Source organism: Vipera ursinii (assembly GCF_947247035.1).
Source record: "Vipera ursinii genome assembly, chromosome: 4".
NCBI lineage: Eukaryota > Metazoa > Chordata > Lepidosauria > Squamata > Viperidae > Vipera > Vipera ursinii.
This window is the reverse complement of record NC_139514.1, coordinates 36,959,695-36,974,578: the sequence shown is the minus strand read 5'-3', so window position 1 is coordinate 36,974,578 and position 14,884 is coordinate 36,959,695.

The window sequence follows — 14,884 nt, the reverse complement described above, 5'->3', positions numbered from 1 at the left end:
TTTGTAGTCCAGCATTTAGAAATTAGCCTACTTTATAAGTTCTTTGTACAATAATGGGTAGATTTTTTCACCTGAGTCCACTCTACTTATTAATAGCTGTATTTCTGGAATAAAAATCTTGTAACGCCCAATCCAATTTTCAGTCTCTGATGGTTATTCAATTAAACATGATGAGTTAGTTGGCAGAGTGTATGGAAAATTCCATATTCTGCAATTGAGATTGTTTTGGAGGAAACAGTGCAGCAGGAGATTGCCAGATGATACTATAAAATTCAAAGTTATTGTGCATGTCTGCCTGAATGACTTTCCCCACCAAAACACTCTCTTGGTGAATACCAGAACATATTTCACAGCACTCTGGAATATCTGTAGGAGATCCCATAGGTAGAAAGATTTAGTTCTTCCCTTTTCCCTTTACTAATGTGCAACTGTCAACCTGGAAGTTTGAGAGTTTTAATCAGGTCTGAAAACATGAAATAAATGAAAAGAACTTTAAACATGAAAGTCCACTGAGGCGTTTATAAGATCCTGTTGAAGAAAAGTGAATAATTCTCAGAGACTGTGAAAGGAGTTGGCAAGCATTTTGTCCTTAAAGCAATGCAATGCTTGAATGTGTGATTTAGTTAAATCAGTCAAATGCCAGGCTTTCATCTTTTGAGCTCTGGTTTGCACCATTCTCCATGCATTAATTAGAAGGGCCTTGGCTATCAGCTCTTCATGCAATTAAACTTTCACATACACGAAGAGCAACCTTGGGTCATCACACACAAACAAAATCTTTAATAAAAAACAAAGACAGGCAGAACATCCCCATAACCCCGACCCACATATGTGCACTATTAAACTACACTAAGCCTTATATGCATAATATCTGACAGTGGAAACATGATTAAATAAAATGAAGAAAGCATTGCTAAATCAATTACAGCAGGAGACATGGAGAGACTGCATTATATGTAGACATTGTACAGAGAAGGGGAAGTAGTCATGTGAACTTATACTTTAATGTGATTCACAGGGCTCCTAGGCAGAAGTGGACCTGATTTGGTGTTATTTCATGGCTGCATGGAAAACAGATTGAGTCCCTCCCTTGATCTCTGCCAGTCAATAGAATCATGGTGAGTCCGTACCATTGTGCTTGATCCTGGCTTCCTTCAGATACAATGGCAAACGTTTTGGCATTCTAATTTGGGGCAAACAGAAGACTATTTAATATAAGACTCAGTTGATTTCCTGAGATGATGTTTCAAATTAGAGCACATATATTCATGCAAACAATCCTACCTTCAATTTGTGATATCCCCAAATTAGCCTGCAGAAAAATGAATCTTTGAAACTCTGGCAAACCTCTGCTGTCACTATAGACCAGGGGTGGATAATATATGACTCTTCAGTTGCTATTGACATAAGATACTGTATTTGGCTTTTGAACCAATCCAGGTTCATTTTTCATATTTTATTAAGTTCTTAATAAACAGGCTTACCTGGTTCCCAACTGGTTATATTGTCTGAACGTGCATAAATTTAATTGAGCAATGTTCAGATTCCAGAGGCCCATACACTGACCACCCTGATAGAGGTTATATTTTTAACCAGAAGAACCAGGAACCTATTGCTGTTTCTCCTATAACATGTGTAATACATGCAAAGGCATGCAAAGATTTTTTTTGGGGGGGGGAGTTTTCACAAATTCATCATATAAAATATCTTATCCCAACCAATGTAGCAGGAGATCTGTTTTAAACAATGGTGACAAAAAAAACGCCAGGTGTTAATAAAATTTGTAGTTGGAAAAGGTGCTACCAAGCACCATGCATGGAATGGTGTAGGATTTAAAATAGATGATTGGGGGGAAAGGAAGAGAAGGTAGGTTGGTTATGCAGATACAGGTTACACCTAAGTTAGATTATCCACAGCAATGAGAATTAGAGAAAAAAATGAAGGCATAAATTGTAGGGAATTGTGATGACCACTTTAACAGCTTCTAAGGAATAGAAACAGATTTTGAAGCTCATATTTTTTACAAAGGACTTAAACATCTTAATTTGACCCTATCTTAGTGCCCTAAAATATCAGTAATGTTAAGTATTATTTCCAATTTTAGGTGATAAATCAATGGAATAGTTTCCTGATATATAAGAATTTGTCATGATTATTCAATATTTTAGTATCTTCCAAGGTTGATTACCGTACGCTGTATATGGTAATAGGGGACGCGATGGCTCAGTGGTAAAAGATGCTGAGCTTGTCAGCTGCAAAGCTGACAACCCAGATTTGAAACCTAAGAACTGCATGATGGGGTTAGCTGTCCTAGCCCTAGCTCCTGCCCACCTAGCAGTTTGGAAGCATGAAAATGTGAGTAGATAAATATGAACCACTTTGGGGGGAAGGTAACAGCGTTCCGTGCACCTTGACATATAGTCATGCTGGCCACATGACCACAGAAATGTCTTCGGACAACGTTGGCTCCCTTGGAGATGAGCACTGCCCCCTAAAATCAAACACAACTGGACAGGGAAAACCTTCACCTTTACCTATAAATAATAGGATAACAGAGTTGGAAGGGACTTTGGAGGTCTTCTAGTCCAACCTCCTGCTCAAGCAGGAACCCTATACCATTTCAGAAAAATGGTTGTTCAATCTCTTCTTAAAAACTTCCAGTGCTGGAGCACCCACAACTTCTGGAGGCAAGTTGTTCCACTGTCATTGTTCTAATTGTCAGGAAATTTCCCCTTAGTTCTAGGTTGCTTCTCTCTTTGATTAGTTTCTATCCATTGCTTCTTGTCCTGCCTTCAAGTGCTTTGGAAAATAGGCTGGCTCTTGACAATACTTTCAAGAGGTCTTTGAAAAGTTTCAGCTAATATAAAATATAACAATAATCTGATGATGGGCATAGTGTTTATGTGGAAGAAAAGGCAAGGAGTTACAGTGATGTGAACATAAACTTATATAACTTTATCCTATAAAAATTCCATATTAACTGATATCACTCAATATTGTATTAGGTACTTGGTTTTAAACACTGTATTTCTCTTGATTGTCCTCTGATAACCTTGTCTTATACCTACCTGGGTGATTGCCTTCTAAAAATCTTATTGTGTACTGACCTTGATGCACAGACATCTGGTAGCCTAAAACTGAACCTTATCACTGTAGTTAACAACTATATAACTCTCAGAAATGGAAAATTAGTAGAGACATGCCAATAAAAGAGATCTCATCTGGAATGCTCCTGGTAGGTATCTCTAATTTTTAAATCATATTACCCTCCTCACTTATAAAAAAAAGTCAAGGGAAAACAGTGTGACAATTGGAAATTAAGCAAAGACCTAACTGGAAAGATGCTATTCTCCAGCTGGCATGGGGAAAAAAGGGGTCATTTCTGCTGCAGTTTTTCTGAGTTCTCGTTTGCAGAAAAGACATTTGGGTATACCTAATTTTGTAAGTTAGAGTTGGAATTAAGATTGCCGGAAGAAATATCAACAACCTAAGATATGCAGATGATACCACTCTAATGGCAGAAAGTGAAGAAGAACTAAAGAGCCTCTTGTTGCGGGTGAAGAAGGAGAGTGCAAAAGTTGGGTTGAAACTAAACATTAAGAAAACTAAGATCATGGCATCCGGCCCTCTCAATTCCTGGCAAATAGATGAGGAAGAAATGGAGGTAGTGACAGATTTTATTTTCTTGGGCTCCAAGATCACTGCAGATGGGGACTGTAGCCAAAAAATTAAAAGACGCTTGCTCCTTGGGAGGAAAGCCATGACAAATCTAGACAGCACAGTAAAAAGCAGAGACATCACCCTGTCAACAAAAGTGCGTATAGTCAAGGCTATGGTCTTCCCAGTTGCAATGTATGGCAGTGAAAGTTGGACCATAAGAAAGGCTGAGCGCCAAAGAATTGAAGCCTTTGAACTATGGTGCTGGAGAAGACTCCTGCGAGTCCCTTGGACTGCAAGGCGATCAAACCGGTCAGTCCTAGAGGAGATCAACCCTGACTGCTCTTTAGAAGGCCAGATCCTGAAGTTGAAACTCAAATACTTTGGCCACCTAATGAGAAGGAAGGACTCACTGGAGAAGAGCCTAATGCTGGGAAAGATTGAGGGCAATAGAAGAAGGGGACGACAGAGAATGAGGTGGCTGGATGGAGTCACTGAAGCAGTAGACGTGAGCTTAAATGGACTCCAGAAGATGGTAGAGGACAGGATGGCCTGGAGGAACATTGTCCATAGGGTCGCGATGGGTCGGACACGACTTCGCAGCTAACAACAACAACAAATATTGTAAGTTATATTGCTTCCTTATGCTTGTGAGTCCTTAACTCAACAAGTCTGTTTATTGTCTTGAACCCTAAAAGAAGCTACTGGCACCTAACTAGCCATTGGGTGTTAGAACAATGGGGGACCTATAGTACATTTTAACATAAATTCACTGATTCTCAGTGTGTAAATTCAATCTATTACTTTTAATTTTTTTAAAAAAAAATAGGACTGGATTTGAACCAGAGTTCCTGAAGGACTGCTTCTTTTCCTTGAACTTGCCCAATACCTAGAATATGATAAAAGCTTTTTTTCAGGTTTTATTATTCAGGGAGGTGAGTGCTTAGGGTGGGGTTTTTTCTGTGTTTGTTCCCCTCCTTAGACAGAAGCGTCTTAAACTTTCCTTCCTAATTTGACTATCCAGCAAAGTCTGTCCTATTCTTTTGAGCATGGAAGTATTTAATTTTGTTCTGCTTACCATCAAGTTTAATTTGCTTCCACTGTGTCTTATTTCAACAGGATAATGTTTGAATTTGGCTTTGCTTTTTCATTTGGCATGTTTTTAGTTAGTCGGTGGTTATTTATTTTTACATGTTATAATATATCATATTGTACTTGTCATAATATTTTACATGTTAGTTGCTTTGAATATAATTTGCAGAAAGAGGTTACAGGATTTTTTTAAAAAATAAATATAATAAACATTAAAGTAAGCTGTTCTGCTTCAGCATTATTATTACCCATAATACTGTACATCTAGCATTTTTATCTTAAAAACTGAAAGAGATTGGAAATGCTTTTATCATCAGGGGTTGCTTCAGATCAGACTTTCTTGATGCATTGGATTACAGCTCCCATTATCTTTATCTAATATAATGCCATCATATCTTGGATACCACTCTGGTGAATATTAAAATGGAGCAAATTGTTTCTTCTACTTGAGTCTCCTTGCTGCTGCAAGATTATTTCATAAGTAATAACTAAAAAAAGTTAAGCTTCCCAGGATCTGTGCAGATATTGTTCAAAAAATGATTTGATTCCATTTCAAACCAGGAAATTGAATTAAAAAAAAACCTTTCAAAGTTAAAAGCTGTATTAGGATCTGATACATATAGAGTGTATTATGAAAGTCTTTTAATTTCATGGTTTTGTCTACTATCATTTTCAAAGTGATTGTTTCAAGAACTAAATAGACCCAAATAATTATTTAAGTGTTGCACAATAATGCCATGGAGAAAAAGTGCTTGATGAATTACAATAAACTTTATTCCAACTAAATTATTATCTAAGAGAAAATTTCATGTCCCTTTACAATAGTTGTAAGTTAAGGACTACATGTATATATCATGAACTATATTTTTCAAAGTTCCTGGAGCACTGGGGAACTACCAGAGGTTTGGAAAAGAGCTGATGTAGTTCCCATCTTCAGAAAAGGGGAAAAAATGGATCCTGGAAACTACAGACCTATCATCCTGACCTCAATACCTGGGAAGATTCTGGAAAAAATAATCAAACAACGAGTCAGCGAATTCCTTGAGGAAACAGAGTCATTACTAAAAGCCAAAATGGGTTTGTCAAAAACAGTTCATGCCAGAAAAATCTTATCGCATTCTTTGACCAAGTGACAAAATTATTGGACCAGAGGAATGCTGTGAATATATTTTATTTGGACTTCAGTAAGGCATTTGATAAAGTAGATCACAACCTACTACTTGATAAGGTAGAAAAATGTGGGTTAGACAGCATCACCACCAGATGGATTTGTAGCTGGCTGACTGGCCATACTCAACATGTGGTCCTCAATGGAACTGCATCTACATGGAGGGAAGTGTGTAGTGAGGTGCCCCAGTGCTCTGTTCTAGGCCCAGTGCTCTTTAACATCTTCATAAACGATTTGGACAAATCGTTGATGAAGATGTTGGGGAACTCATCAAATTTGCAGATGACACCAAGCTGGCAGGAATAGCCAACATTCCAGAAGATAGGCTTAAGGAGGATCTGGACAGACTGGAACATTGGGCGCTATCTAACAAAATGAAATTCAATGGTTAATAAAGTAAGGTTCTACATTTAAGCAAGAAAAATCAAATGTACAGGTATAGTATAGGTTGTTCCTTGCTCAATAGTAGTAACTGTGAGAGGGATCTCGGAGTCCTAGTAGACAATCACTTCAATATGAGCCAGCAGTGTGCTGCAGCTGCCAAAAAAGCCAACACAGTGCTAGGCTGCATTAACAGAGGGATAGAATCAAGATCACATGAAGCATTAATACCACTTTACAATGCCTTGGTAAGGCCCCACTTGGAATACTGCATCCAGTTTTGGTCACCACAATGTACAAAAAGATGTTGAGACTCTAGAAAGAGTACAGAGAAGAGCAACTAAGATGATTAGGGGACTGGAGGCTAAAACATATAAGGAACGGTTGCTGGAATTGAGTATGTCTAGTTTAATGAAAAGAAGGACTAGGGATGACATGATAGCAATATTCCAATATCTCAGGGGTTGCCAAAAAGAAGAGGGAGTAAAGCACCTGAAGGCAGGACAAGAAGCAATGGATGGAAACTAATCAAGGAGAGAGGCAACCTAGAACTAAGAAGAAACTTTCTGACAGTTAGAACAATTAATCAGTGGAACAACCTGCCTCCAGAAGTGGAGAATGCTCACACTGGAAGGTTTTAAGAAGAGACTGGACAGCCATTTGTCTCTAATGATATAGGGTTTTCCGCTTGAGCAGGGGGTTGGACTAGGTGATCTCCAAGGTCCCTTCCAACTTTATTATTATTGTTGTTGTTGTTGTTGTTGTTGTTGTTATTATTATTATTATTATTATTATTATTATTATTATTATTATTATTATTATTATTTTCAAGTCATTGCAGTAAACCAGCTGACATAAGCCTCATTCATGTGATATCTGTTTTTAAGAGAGGCTTGACAATATCACAAAATAAATACAATTAAATCACAAAAATTCTATGTTGTAATTTCCCCTTATTCATTTTGTCATCGTTCTTATATTTGGTCATATATATTGCACCATATTCATACCCTAAATAATTTCACCTGCAGCTTTAGGGGAGGGGCCTCTGTAGAAATATGCCCAATCATTGCTAGAATTCAATGAATTTTGAATTTAATCAAAAGGCCTTTTGAATTGAAATATCATATTCATGACATTCAGAAGATCCCAGATTTGATATCTTAAACCTACAGTATAGAACTGGAAGGGTTCGTCCTGGTGTCAATGTAGACAATATTTATCTAAAAGGACCAATGACAGTTATGTCATATTTTAGGTAAGATCTTTTGTTTTCTAACAGTGTACATAAAATAGTTGCAAATCCTATGTTTAAAGTAGCTGACCTTACTACAGATTGGATAGGAAGCATATCAAGGTCATGTACTTGAAAATATATTTTAAAATTTTTGAAGTGGCATTAGAGCATATGCCGAAGGGCACTGACACAGGTGGAGTTATTTAGTATTATGCAATTTTCTGCACATAAACCATGGAACAATCCATGTTAAAGATTAGGTTAATTTAGATTTGGCAGCATTTGTCTGTTAATTTGTTTCCTAAATGCACACCAGTAGGTGGACTCATTCTGAATTATAGATGAAATGGTTATTTCTTTATTAGTGAGCATGCTCTATTACATCCTGAATTGTTCTCCCCCCACTCCCAGGAAACAAGCTGGCAGAGATCACTTTGTAAATGGAATCCTTGCTGAGCCTCCATTTGAAACACATTAACATATTTGATTCAGGACAACTTGGGAAAAGTGGAGCTTGAACAGAAATGAATATTAAAGCTATATTAGCAAATTACTGCAGAAAAGCGGGTGGGGAGAAAAGATACCATCAGTGACCTTATAACTTAACAAAGAGCAGACTATAATTTAGTGGCAGAGAAGAAGCAAACTCCTGACCTTTATAGAGAAGAGTGGAAAAACTTTCATTTGTTTCCTTTACTCTGATAGGTTGACCAATTGTCCAAAAACAATTAAGGCCCTTGATTGTTTCCATTTTAGGCAAATGCCATATTTTAGCACTAAAACTATATTGAAGAATTGAGCCCATTCCTCAAAGAATTCCCCATTCCTTGTGCTGATTTGATTAAGGCAATACAAACTCAACACTTTTTTATGCATTATTTCAATACTTTGGCTTTCTCTTTAATGGGCAGTTTAGGGTTCAATGAGAAAGAAGTGGCTGATAGGGGATATTGAAGGAGCACAACTGGCAACATTATAAGGTGACCGTGGGTGATATGTGGTTGTAATCTTTATGCTCTCCGTTTGTGCTATGTATATTCTAATTTTTTAAAGATTTTTTTAAAAAAATTAATAATGATTAACCATATTTTTCTGATGATCATTTTTATAATGATTGTTTTATACTGCTGTTTTATTTGATTATTGTATACCAACTAGACTTAATTCTTGTAAGATGGGCAGTGATATAAATGTTATAAATAAGCAATAACTCCAGTGCTGAAACATTGAGGAGCTGCTTTCATTTGGAATCAAGCAACAAAAATTTTAATTCAGTGTCAGGTAGATTCTTACATTCTTACATGAAAAAAATACAAAACTTGCCTTAGAATTAGAGATGCCTCCATTTTTCTTGACTTGTTCTATAAGACAAGTGTGCAGGAAAACAGACAGGAGATCCTGCATAAACAGATGACAGGATGGTGTCAGGCTTTTGTGACTAAAAATGGTTTTGTGATTCTTATAGTTGGTGTAGTAAGATTAGTCTTTCCATCTTATCTATTTTATTACCAGAATCACACTCCTCATTAAGAAAAGCAACTATAGATAATGAAGGGCCATGGTATTGTTTCCCATAAGCTGTGTTCATTTCAGACTTAGTTACCCACCTGTACGTGCAAGGGACGCGGTGGCTCAGTGGGTTAGGATGCTGAGCTTGTCGATCAGAAGGTCGGCAGTTTGGCGGGTCGAATCCCAAGTGCCGCGTAACAGAGTGAGCACCTGTTACTCGTCCCAGCTTCTGCCAACCTAGCAGTTTGAAAGTATGTAAAAATGCAAGTAGAAAAATAGGGACCACTACGGTGGGAAGGTAACAGTGTTCCGTGTGCCTTTGGCGTCTAGTCATGCCGGCCACATGACCACGGAGATGTCCTCGGACAAGCTCTGGCTCTTCGGCTTTGAAACGGAGATGAGCACCGGCCCCTAGAGTTGGAAATGACTAGCACACATGTGCGGGGGAACCTTTACCTTTATTTTTTTACATACAAGACCCTTGAAGGAATTTCTGGAATAATCCAATTTACTATAATAGTTAGACTTTCAGAGACCCTGTATTAGGTTTGTCTGGAAGATTAGAAGCATAACTGAGAGATGAAATGTTGCAAATTAAAGTAGTAATGTCTAAGCAACTAAAGGTACAGTGATTTAATTGCTAAAAATGCCAATGTCCATTAAATTCCACAGAAGGGGTGATCAAAATCTAATGATGATCAAAACAAATGCTCTTTCCTTGATATTCAGTGAGGGACTTATCTGAAGATTTTAATGCACAAGAAGGTGGTTATGAAAAAAACTGCTTTTTTGACGTTAGATTTCATTTTAAAGTACATTATAAGCAAATATTGCTATGAATCCAATCAGTTATTCTTAAATATTTGAAAATGGAAGGGAGGGAGGGAGATTTACCTTCTATCAGATCGAATTAAAATAATCACAAAATTAGTGGTTAATGGCTAGGTTAACACACAAATCATAAATAACCAGATGGATATCAGTCACATAATAAGCTACCATAGAGAATACTAATTAAAGTAAGAATTAATCAAGCATGCCATGTGTGAATGAGCTAATAAGACTTTAAATGACCTATTAAATATAATATGCCAACCTAGTTTCTTTATTACATTGATCCAAACTATATTTTTTCATTCATAAATATGTATTTTGATACATTAATGTAATTTTTTTAAAAAAAATAAAACAGTGACTTTAAACTTACCAAATCAACTGAAGAGTTAAGAATATGGGAATGGAAAAAGGGGCACATTGCTTTCTTGTTGTATAATACTTTCCTAGAAAGTGTGCAGGGAAGAGCAACAAAAATAAGAAAGGTTCTGGAGGCTGAATCATATGATATATGGTTGAGAGACCTAGGTATAAGAAGCCTATTAGGGGGGATATGATAACTGGGTTCTGGGAGACTCTAACATCGAAGAGGGGACTGACTTTATTCTCCAAACCACCAGAGGACAGAACAAGAAGTAATGGCTGGAAGCTTATTAAAGAGAAATTAAAGAGACAACCATTTGACTAAGATGACATAGGTGAGGGTTGGAGTACAAGACCTCTGGGGTCCCTTCTAGCCCTATGATTCTATATTATATCTTCTAATATCTATTTAAATTAACGAGATGCTTTTGGGTAAACATAGTTTACCCAATTTGTGTATACTATTTTCAAATGATTTATTTGTGGCACTTTCTACCACATGAAAGATGACAGCCAGTCATTAGAGTAACATTAAAAAAAATCCCAGCCTAATATGTATTGTGTTTAAATGGTTGGAATTTACTGCTACTGTTTATTCACAAAGCCATAAATTATGTTCATCAGAATCAACCCAGGTCATGTAAGCTGACTTGAAAACTAATGGATAACCTTTGGTTATTCCTATGGCATTTATTTATCTTTTTAATCAGTTTGCTCTTCTAAAATTGAAAGACGAAGATTAACTGGGTTGAGGTGACTTAAATCAACATCCTGCATGGAAATCACACAGCGAAAGTATTTATTATGCTAAAGGTGAAATTGTCACCTATAAATTGTTTGTGCTTCACTGGTGTTTTGGAAAGCTTAAGTTAGTACATTGAATTTCCGTGAAAGAATGGAATGAAGGGCTTTTTATCTTTGAATTTTGGGGGATATCATTGGAACTTGTACAATTATTTGGATACCATTTCAGAGATAGCAAATCTAGATATTTTCTACGAAACTACACTTTTCACTAGGGAACATATATGCAGCAGCCCAAAGCAGGAGTTTGCTTTATTCCTTTCCCTGAAATTTGAGGCAATCATTGAAATGAAAATATATCTATATAGCAAGCCTATTCCCTAATGTGAAGGCTGCTTTTATGCAGGACACTAAACTCAGGATTGCCCAACCACAGTTTATTAAAACCTACTAAGCCAAAAGTAAAAAAAAATAAATTGCTTGGTACCTTGATGGACCATGATGAATCATAACAGCAGAAGTACACTGAGCAGATATTATGTCTTTCTCTACACCAGGCTGTTTGTATATTGAGGCTGAAATAAAATAGAAATTAATTCATGTAATGAGATATTAAGGTTTTCTCTTTAACATAAATGATCAGTGTAGAATCACTTTCTGAAGGTTATACCAATGAGCCTTTTTCTAAACTAGATTCAAATATTAGTGTCTTTCTATTAAAAAAAATGCAACACTTCTTTCATTCATCTTATTGCATTGCATTATCCAGATTTGTATTTAGGTGGTCTAGTAGTTCTTCATTTTTACCTTCAATTGTCTATGTAGCAGGAAATTCATTTTGAACAGCTATCTAGAAAGGTAGTAAATACATTCTGTGGCTGTTCTTTGTTGCTGTGTATCAGAGAGAGAGAAAGGGAGACAGAGTGTTATGTATTCACATGTTAATGTAACGTTAAACATACTTTAATATATAAACCAACGGGACTGAGGTAAACCGCGGCAGCTTTTGACAGCTGTCAAAAGCTGCCGGAGAGAACTACGCAGGCGCTAACCGACTGACAGCTCTCGGCTGTCAAAGTCGCCGGCTACAGCGCACGCGCCACCAGATGACAGCTCCGAGCTGTCAAACCAGCCCGACTCCGACTGGCTGAAGCGAACGAAGCGGGAAACCGGCGCAGCCCCGATTGGTCAGACATCTGACAGCTGCAAGTATAAATAGAGCGATGTTCTTCTGTTTGTTTGCCTGGTTCCTAATAAAGTTAAGTTTGCTTAACTTCGCTGTCCTGCCTGCTCCTTCAAAGCACTGGCGACGAGGGTGGGATGCCTGCTTGCGTAGCTGAAGTCACCGCCTAAGGGGAGAAGAGATTTTTTCCCTTAGCCCGAGCTAGTCACTCGCTGAAGTCACTAACTGGAAGCATAGCTTCCACAACAACGCAAGCAGCACCCACGACCGGACAGCATGACGAACCACGGCCATATTCGTGAATTCAACACCCGCCACCCTGAATGCTGGGAATCACACCTCGGCCAGGTACAAGGGTACCTGGTGGTTAAGAAGATAACCGACGATCTGGCTCAGCGGGCCGGCCATTTACGATGCCGCTGTGGGAATTTTCAGTCCAGAACCCATTGCAACAATATCCTACGCAGAACTCACTGAGGGACTGAGCAAACACTTCATGCCAACGAAGTCAGAGCTGTTCTGGAGAGTGAATTTCGCCTGACGTGTACAACTTCCTGACGAACCCGCTAATGACTTCATAACCCGAGTCAGACACGCTGCACGGCGGTGTCGGTTCCTCGACCTGGAGGACCGGATCTGTGACCAAATCGTTATCGGGCTTAAAGACGAGCGCCTGCGGAGGAAACTGATCGCCAAACCCGCTCTAACACTGGCAGAAGTTGCCATGGAGGTCATCGCCTATGAAGATAGCCACGGCGACAACCCCCGACCCCCTGATAGCGGACCCAGTGGGTCCGTGCACCAGGAGGACGGCACCTTCAGCGGGCCAGAGGACGACGACATCTCCACGGACATCGATGCCGTTCAGCAGCAATTTGAGAGACTCAAGTCCCAGCGCAACAACCGAGGGGGCCCTTCCAACAACAACAAGAGCGCTAGCTACCAGCCGAGCAGAGCCAAATGTGCCAGCTGCGGTGGAAACCACCCGAGGGCATCGTGCCGGTTCCGCAGTGCCAAATGCCACGGATGCGGAAAAACAGGTCACCTCAAAGCCGTGTGCCGCAGCCGAAACCAAGAAAAGCTACATGAATTGGAGGTGATGTCTGCAGGTACGAACCGACCCACATCCAGGGAAAAACAAAAAATTAAACCCCTAGTACAAAATGTTAAGGGAAAAGCGAGGGAAAAAACGGTCCACAGCATCCTTAAGCCCAAAGTTAAGGTGGACGTCCTAATCCACGGAGTCCCTTGCGAGATGGAAGTTGACTAAGGGTCCTCCGTCTCTCTCATCTCTTGGCAAACTTACAAGAACATTTGCAGCCGCAGCCGGCAACAACCTGCCTTACGTCCCACTAAACTCCGCCTAGCGGATTTTCAAAAAACGCCCATTAAGCTCAGGGGAAAAGCCTCAGTCCCAACGGAGTTTAGGCAATTTAAAGGACCCCTTACCATACTAGTCACCCAAAAGAACAGGACCAGCCTGCTGGGGCTGGACTGGTTCGAGGCACTAGGAATAGCACTAACAGGCGTCAACGCCACTCAGCTGTCAAACTTAGACTCCGTCTGCCATCAATTTGCGGACGTTTTTGACGGCTCGCTAGGGAAATACACAGGACCCCAGGTGTCACTAAAACTGAACCCTCACATAATGCCCATAAGAATCAAGGCTAGGAGAGTTCCCTTCGCTTTAAGAGAAAAAATAGAAAACGAATTAGACAGGCTAGTTAAATTAGGAGTTTTAGAACCAGTCAAAGGGGCCGAATGGGAAACACCGATAGTGACCCCAATCAAGCCCAATGGCCAAATCAGACTATGCGCTGATTATAAAGCCACCCTGAACCACGCATTAAATGCCCATGCTTACCCTGTCCCGGCTGTCAAAGACATCCTCGCGGCCATTAAGTCAGGCGCCATTTTCGCTAAATTAGACTTGGCGCAGGCGTACTTACAGCTGCCTGTCACCCCTGACACCGCCCTAGCACAGACAATTGTCACGCACAAGGGAGCCTTCAAAATTAACCGCCTTCAATTCGGCATCTCTGCAGCCCCAGGGATCTTTCAAGAAATCATGGAGAAAACACTAAAGGGAATCCCTGGGGTCTGCCCATATTTTGACGACATTCTAATTGCAGGGGAATCAGAAAAAGACTTAGCAACCAAGCTGGCAAATGTGCTCCTTAGGTTTAGAACAGCAGGGCTCAAATTAAGGCGAGACAAATGCTCCATAGGGGTACCCTCAGCAGAATTCCTAGGGTTCAAAATTGATGCAAAAGGGATTCACCCCACTGAGTCTAAGATAAAAGCCATCAAAACAGCACCTATTCCAAAGAATAAACAAGAACTGCAAGCCTTTCTGGGGTTAGTTAAATTCTACCATACCTTCCTGCCACATAAAGCCTCAATTGCAGAACCCCTCCATAGGCTTTTAGATAAGGGCAACCCCTAGTCTTGGTCCCCACAGCACGATGAAAGTTTCAGGCTTCTAAAAAACTTACTGACCAGCAACGCCACGGTAGAATTGTTCAATGAACAGCTACCCCTGTGTTTGGCCTGTAATGCCTCTCCCTACGGCATAGGAGCGGTCCTAAGTCACTTAACCAGGGAAGGAACCCAAACTCCTATAGCGTTCTATTCCAGAACGCTGTCAAAGCCTGAGCGCAATTACGCTCAAATCGATAAAGAGGCTTTAGCCATAGTGGCCAGCGTGAAAAAGTTT